This window comes from Octopus bimaculoides, chromosome 20, assembly GCF_001194135.2.
Source record: "Octopus bimaculoides isolate UCB-OBI-ISO-001 chromosome 20, ASM119413v2, whole genome shotgun sequence".
Classification (NCBI taxonomy): domain Eukaryota; kingdom Metazoa; phylum Mollusca; class Cephalopoda; order Octopoda; family Octopodidae; genus Octopus; species Octopus bimaculoides.
Genome location: NC_069000.1, coordinates 35,973,659 through 35,980,788, shown reverse-complemented (window position 1 = coordinate 35,980,788; position 7,130 = coordinate 35,973,659). Strand labels below are relative to the sequence as shown.

At 37.3% G+C, this 7,130-nt stretch overlaps 1 long non-coding RNA gene across 1 annotated transcript; it reads left to right on the top strand.

The window, feature by feature from the left end:
- Nucleotides 1-260: 260 nt before the first annotated feature.
- On the top strand, nucleotides 261-4,739 carry LOC128250336 (uncharacterized). Its single transcript, XR_008266363.1, has 2 exons — nucleotides 261-642; nucleotides 2,640-4,739. It is a non-coding gene; the product is annotated as an uncharacterized LOC128250336 (long non-coding RNA).
- The last annotated feature ends 2,391 nt before the right edge of the window (nucleotides 4,740-7,130 follow it).

Below are 7,130 nucleotides of genomic sequence, written 5' to 3'. Positions count from 1 at the left end.
AATGGTAAAGAAAATATAAGCTATACTATGAAAACATTTTCCAGCATCACTTGTTTCCTCATCATTTATTTATTTTTATTCTTAATTATTTATTTTTATTCTTAATTATTTATTTTTATTCTTAATTATTTTTTTAATTTTTATTGTTATATCACTATGGTGCTTAGATTCCAAGTACTGCGGTGATAGCAGGATAATTATGGTGAAGAGATTTACAGTAAAAGATTATAATTATATATAAGACTATAATCATATGATCATAATCACACCATGTAACAATCAGCCAGAAACACACAAATCAGGTAGACTTCAAAGTCGTCATGAAATGGACAGACTTGAATGGCTGTGAATGCTAAGCTTTTCCCTGGTGAAAGATGAATCACCTGACATAGACAAAGTGATTTGAGAGTAAGAGCTAGCGGGACAGAAAGACATAAGACAATCTGGGGAGAGAAGATATGGGAACTTAAAGAGGCTTCAACCAGGCATAGTTTCAGAGAAGTGTTAGTTAATATATAGGACAAAAGAGAGGATGAGATAGAGACTTATGGCAGAAAGGGCACCTGGGATTTCTTATAAGAATACCTGCTGAAGGTTACAGATGAAGTCTGTGTCTGGAGCAAGAGTTCAGCTCAATGGAAGGTAACATGATATTTTTTTATTCTTTTACTTGTTTCAGTCATTTGACTACAGCCATCTTGGGGTACACACTCCATCAGACTCTTTTGCTGAACTGCTAAGTTATGGGGATGTAAACATACTAACACCAGTTGTCAAGTGGTGGTAGGAGGATAAAGACAGACACATACACACGCGTGCGCTCACACACACACACACACATACACAATAGACTTCTCTCCATTTTCTGTCTACCAAATCCACTCACAAGGCTTTGGTCAGTCTGAGGCTATAGTAAAAGACACTTGCCCAAGGTATTACACAGTGGGACTGAACCTGGAACCATGCGGCTGGGAAACACACCTGTATGGATTATTACTGTAGATAGAGACCTAAATATTAAGAGACAGGCCTGGAAAGGCTGGAAGAAAGCAACAGCAAAATCTTAATATCAAGTAACTAGAAGAGGAGCTAAATATCAAATATACTTAGTAAGAGGAAAAGCCAAAAGTAAGAGTTTTGCATGTTCTGTAACATGACAATCAGACGTGTGAGGTGTTTGAATTGCAAGACAATGAATTAGACAGAATGAGGGCATCGGGAGAGAAAATTGTGTATGGGATAATACTCTTTTACTCTTTTACTTGTTTCAGTCATTTGACTGCGGCCATGCTGGAGCACTGCCTTTAGTTGAGCAAATCGACCCCAGGACTTATTCTTTGGAAGCCTAGTATTTATTCTATCGGTCTCTTTTGCCGAACCGCTAATTTACGGAGACGTAAACACACCAGCATCGGTTGTCAGGCAATGCTAAGGGGACAAACACAGACACACAAACATACGCACACACACACACACACACACACACACACACACACACACATATATATATACATATATATGACGGGCTTCTTTCAGTTTCCGTCTACCAAATCCACTCACAAGGCTTTGGTCGGCCCGAGTCTATAGTAGAAGACACTTGCCCAAGGTGCCACGCAGTGAGACTGAACCCGGAACCATGTGGTTGGTAAGCAAGCTACTTACCACACAGCCACTCCTGTGCCTATACTAGTACATTTGCCCTTTTTTATGCTGAAAAGGAGAAAGAGGAATGCAAGTGCTATTGCAAAAGATTGTTGAATGAGGACAAAGCATGAAAGAGAGAAAGAAGTCTACCCCGCGTCGACTCAACATTGCACATATGATCACACTTCAGCAACAGAGGGGTCTGTGAGTGAAGTATGGTCACATGTACAATTAAGGATACAAAAGCTAGGAGGGTATTGTCAGGGATACTTGCTGAGATGCTTAAAATATCTGGTGCAGTAGGTTATGTGATAGTCATTTATACAATCAAGTGCTACAGGGAGGTGTCATGCACAATGACTGGCATAGCAATATCATCATCATAAACTGTTACAAGGGCAAAGGGGATGCTCTGGAGACAAGCAAGCACTGAGACAACAAAGTGATAGACTAGTTGATTTAAATTTCTAAAAAAGAGTTATAATTAAATTAATTGTGAATAGAATTAGCCTAAATGAAATGCAGTTTAGCTTGTGCCAGTAAGAAGTACTACTAATGCTGTCTTATAGGGAAACAATTGCAGAAATACTTAGCTGAATGTGTAGAGTCTTCTACTATAGGCCTGAGTCAACCAAATGCTTTGTGAATGAATTTGGTAAATGAAAACTGTGTGAAAGCCTGACCCCTGCATGTGTGTGTGTGTGTGTGTGTGTGTGTGTGTGTGTGTGTATTTCTCCCTTGCATCATGTGACAACAGTGTTGGTTTGTATACATCCTTGTAACTTAGCAGTTCAACAAAAGAGGGTGATGGAATAAGTACCAGACTTTAAAAAATTAAGTACTAGGGTCAATTTGTTTGAGTAAACCCTTCAAGGTAGTGCCCCAGCATGACTACAGTCAAAGACTGAAACAACAATAATAATAAAAAATTTTTTTTTTCATCAATTAGCCATCAAAGAAAAAGCAGTGCCAATGACCCTTTTTATTTTTTCCAGGGGCCTCCAAGACTGGTCGGTAGGATGAAAGGAGGAAATTATCCTCTTACTGGAAATCTGGTCAAAATGCTTGCATCAAAGCAAACGCTATTAAAGGCAGCCAAGAATCAGGCGGTGGTGTTAAACCAAATGAGGGATTAAGTCTGCCACTCAAGAACTCAGAATGCTTTAAAGGGCCAGGAATATCACAAGAACTCAGAATGCAAAGGGCCAGGAATATCACAAAACATCTCATCTGAAGCTTGATCAATTTCACCAATCCACTAGTCTTGGACTAGTAACTTTATTTAATCAACTCTAAGAGGATGAAAGGCAAGGTTGGCCTCAGTAGCACTTAAATTTAATACTAAATTGGCAAAGTGTCAATTCATTTCACATACAGGTAAACAGAGTTAACAAGTTCAACAAGGAACCCTTTACACTAGCATCTGCTCTGTTAGAAATTGGAGCCAAATCTCCTGCAAATTACATATTTATCATTTTAAAAAAGTAAAGAGATTACATATTTTACAAGGTACACAGTGCCTAAAGTAAAAGGAAAAATGGTTGTAATGCCTGTTACTGGAGATGAATTGGAGTTAGGTAATGAATCACATACCACAAATCTGTACTCACTGCTTGACTATTTATGATCAGTGTTACTGACTTCCTGAAAGATTGACATGAAATGCTAGTGGTGACATTCATGCCTTTCCTACACAGATATTAGCAGCATAGATGACTAAAATATCTACAGCTGGGAATTGTTACTGGGCTACATATGAATTAACATGCCAGGAACTTCCCCCACCCACCATCACATCTCCTTTGTTGTAGATCTATTTCTCAATATTAAGATATGCCCATCAATTAACTGACTTACCGTTACATGGACAGCCACATCCAGCCCAAATATTCTACCTGCTTTATGTTCAACCCAGCCTGATCCAGTCTCTCACACCTAATCTACAAGGTCATTCTAAAGGTAACAATTGCATCATCAAAATCTCAAAGCGACGAGATAACGCATGGTTAACTCAAAACAACATGAATAAATAAGCATGACATTTGACAAAGTAATCTGAATGCTAAAGGGTTACAACACTCCTAGTTTCTGAAAGCCCCTCTCTTTGCCATTTCTCCACAGACCATTTTCAACAGATCATATGACATTTAACAAGGTTTCGTTTTCCTTGTTAGTAAATATCTGCCTTATTTATTAGTAAATTGACAACTGTAAAAAAATAAGCCGACAAATTAAATCTGTGCATCACTGAAAGCATACATGCAATCATGACCTTGCTCCTCTTCTGCAGTTAATGCATTATGAATAATTAAAAAAAAAAAAAAGCAATGAAGATACATGGCATTTATTCATGTATAAGTCTCTTGGTATCTACTATACTAACTTGAAAAACATATGTCAAATGATAATATCTCAAGGACAACAGAATTGAATAATAGTCAATAAAATATCAAGTACAGTATTATCTTTATTAAACAGTTTTTACCTATGGGGATAATTTTGTCTTTTCCCACCAGCTTTGGGATGATAATGGTTACAGTTGTATAAGTGAAGCAGCCCCTACCATTGCTTGCTCAACCTGCTAGAAATTGCAATGAAACCTCCTTCAAATCATACCTGACTGTCTTAATAAATGAAGGAATACAATAGATGATGTAGTACTACATATGCAATGCTTGACAGATGAACGGGATAATCATGGCTGGAATAACTTTGATTATTATAGGTGTCAGTAGTCAGAATGAGGTAACCTGGGGTTAAACAACATAATGTAACATTAATGGATGTCTGTTCTACCATAACGAGGATTCTGTTTCACTCACAAGGTATGGGTCAGACTGAAGCTATAGAAAATTGCATTTGCCTAAGATACCATGCAGTCAGATAAAATTGAGGACCTCATGGGTTCGAGGGCAAATACAAGTAAATTGACAATGAATTGAATAAAGGAGCAACATGAAAGTGACTGTATTATGAAACTGCTACACTTTAGGTTATTTGAAACAAATGTAATGATTGCTTTACATCAATACTCAAACAGGAAAATGGGAAAATACTATGATGTAGACAGAAATAAAATATAACTCTATGCAACACATTTGGGAAATAACAATAAAATTAAATATATGTGTGTCTGTGTTTGTCCCCCTAGCATTGCTTGACAACCAATGCTGGTGTGTTTATGTTCCCATCACTTAGCAGTTCGGCAAAAGAGACCAATAGAATAAGTACTAGGCTTACAAAGAATAAGTTGCCAGACTAAAGGCGGTGCTCCAGCATGGCCGCAGTCAAATGACTGAAACAAGTAAAAAAAAAAAATCAGAATACACACACACATACACACACACCCCACACATGTAAGTGTAGATGTGGCTGTGTGGTTAAGAAGCTTGCTTCCAAAACACATGGTCTCTGTTTCAATCCCTCTGTGCAGCACCTTGGGAAAATGTATTCTAGAATAGCCCCGGCTCTTGTGAGTGGATTTGACAGATGGAAACTGAAAGACGCTCATCTTGTGCATGTGTGTGTGTGTGTGTGTGTGTGTGTGTGTGTGTGTGTGTACATGTGTGTGTGTGTACATGTGTGTGTGCGTACCCATGTCCTGACATCACATAATGGTTGTAAATGAGCAGCATTGTCATACAAGTGATGTTGTTTGTTTCCAGTTATATCTGGCCATGAGAAATACTATCTTGCTTAGAAACAAGGAAAGGCTGGCAACAGGACGGCCATCTGGCCATAGAAAATCTGCCTCAACAAACTGTGTGTGATTCATGTAAGCATGTAAAAGTGGATGTTAAATGAATGATAATGATGATATATAAATGAATATTTTATGCTGCTTTCAACACTAACCTATAAACATTCCTAATAATAATGCTTTTAGATATGTTGATGATGGGAAAATATGATTAAAATGATGAAACTTAAGACAAAAACGTGATTTTTTGTGCGATAGGTATGGGGTAAGGTATGCTGCCAAAAGTAATGAGATTTGGCATGGCCTATTTGAAATAACAGAAACATCTCTATGAGTTAGTCTTTGATTAATTTGAATGTTAAAGAGCCACAGAAGTATAAGTAGTTGTAGTAGAGTAGGCAGAAACAGAAAAGCACTAGAAATAAGTATAAGCTTTTTAATATTTCATTCATGGGAAGGCAGTGAGCTGGCAGAACTGCTAGCACGCCAAGCGAAATGCTTAGCAGCATTCTGTTAGTCTTCACATTCTGAGGTCGACTTTGCCTTTATCCTTTTAGGGGTCGATAAAACAAGTACCGGTTGAATACTGGGTAGATGTAATTGACTTACTCCCTCCCCAAAAATTGCTGGCCTTGTGCCAAAATTTGAAATCAATATTTTGTTCATGGAGAAGAGTGATGGACTGGCAGTATCTGTAGAGCAGCAGACAAAATACCTTGTGGTATTTAGTTGCATCCCTTTATGTTCTGAGTTCAATTCCTACTAAAGTAGATTTTGCTTTTCATCTTTCTAAGATGAAAGGTAAGCACCAATTTAGTATTGGTGGGGTTGATATAATCAACTGCCCCTCCCTTGAAATATGTAGACCTGTGCCAGTCTTAGAAGTCAGTAAGTTGTCAGAAACAGTTGATGAGATCAATTGTTGTATAGTATTAAATTACAAGTTTTTTTATATAATTCCATCCATCTATCCATTTTCACCACCCACTATACCTAGGTGGGTTGTAGAGGTAGAATCCTCAGGCACCTCCTATCAGAAGCAACTGTTTTAAGGTGGCGAGCTGGCAGAAACGTTAGCACCCTGGGCAAAATGCTTAACGGTATTTCTCCTGACTTTACGTTCTGGGTTCAAATTCCACAGAGGTTGACTTTTCCTTTCATCCTTTCGGGGTCGATAAATTAAGTACCAGTTACGCACTGAGGTCGATGTAATCGATTTAATCCCATTGTCTGTCCTTGTTTGTCCCCTCTATGTTTAGTCCCTTGTGGGCAATAAAGAAATCTTTCTGATTTGGCGGACACCATTTTTTATTTAGTGTGTTTTCTACCGAAACACTTTAAAACTTCATTTATTCTGTATATTTTGTCTTATAGAACAGAGAAAAATTTATATATTTGAAGTTATTTCATGCTAAAACTTGTATTTTGGTAATTTCAACCAATCACTGACGTCTATTGAGGTGAAAACAATTACTGCTGTGGTGTGTGTGTATGTGTGTGTGTGTGTCCCCATCATGTAATGTTAAAAATACTTCCTTGTCAATCTCACAGTCAGAAATGCAGTGAACCATTGAGTGACCCATTGGAAACCTGTGGAAACAACACTATTATGCATACAAATTGTGATATAAATAAAATGAATAAATAAGAATCAAGGAAGTAAGCTGGTCCACCAATGAAGAAACTGATTACATTTACAAACATACATATATATTTATTACATATATATATATATATATATATATATATATATATACACAGACATACATACATATATATTACATAT